At 56.0% G+C, this 835-nt stretch overlaps 1 protein-coding gene across 1 annotated transcript in view; it reads left to right on the top strand.

Annotated features, from left to right (window-relative positions):
* Window positions 1-835, top strand: part of VOLCADRAFT_98891 (uncharacterized protein) — a gene marked incomplete at both ends in the record, with an annotated part of 26,460 nt that overhangs the window by 25,142 nt on the left and 483 nt on the right. The window lies entirely within an intron of this gene.

Genomic DNA, 835 nt, shown 5'->3' with positions numbered 1-835 from the left:
GCTAGGGTTTTACTGCTGTTCGCGCTTAAATGCAACCGTTAGTCGTTGGAATCCGCATGTTTAACCGTGTCATCTTTACTTGTGCAGGGTCTCCTCTCCGCAGAGTTTGTGTTTGAAGCTCTGAAGGACTGCGCGGCCTCAGCTCTAACGAGGCTGCGACGTACGTGAGGCGCCTTAGCACGGTATCGTGCACGGTAAGTCTGGGCCGCAAGCTTAGGGTTTTAACTGCTGTTCGCACTTAAATGCAACCGTTAGTCGTTGGAATCCGCATGTTTAACCGTGTCATCTTTACTTGTGCAGGGTCTCCTCTCCGCAGAGTTTGTGTTTGAAGCTCTGAAGGACTGCGCGGCCTCAGCTCTAACGAGGCTGCGACGTACATGAGGCGCCTTAGCACGGTATCGTGCACGGCGGGCATGGCCTGGCATGATGCGGTTCGGGGGACATGGTCTGGCATAATGCGGTTTGGGGGGCATGGCCTGGCATGATGTGATTGGGGGGCATGGCCTGGCATGATGCGGTTTGGGGGGCATGGCCTGGCATGATGCGGTTCGGGCGGCATGGCCTGGCAAAATGCGGTTTGGGGGGCATGGCCTGGCATGATGCGGTTCGGGCGGCATGGCCTGGCAAAATGCGGTTTGGGGGGCATGGCCTGGCATGATGCGGTTCGGGGGGCATGGCCTGGCATGATGCGGTTCGGGGGGTTTCGTTTGTGTGTGTGAGCAGACTTGCAGACTTTGTCATTAGTGCAACTCATGCATCAGGATGCTGCTGTTTTTGCTGCTCTAATTACCGAGCCTCGTCAATCTTGTAACACAAAGACGAACTTCTGCACTCA

This window comes from Volvox carteri (assembly GCF_000143455.1).
Source record: "Volvox carteri f. nagariensis unplaced genomic scaffold VOLCAscaffold_78, whole genome shotgun sequence".
In the NCBI taxonomy this organism is placed as follows: Eukaryota; Viridiplantae; Chlorophyta; class Chlorophyceae; order Chlamydomonadales; family Volvocaceae; genus Volvox; species Volvox carteri.
Note: the sequence above shows the minus strand (reverse complement) of the source record. Positions and strands in the feature narration are given on the sequence as shown.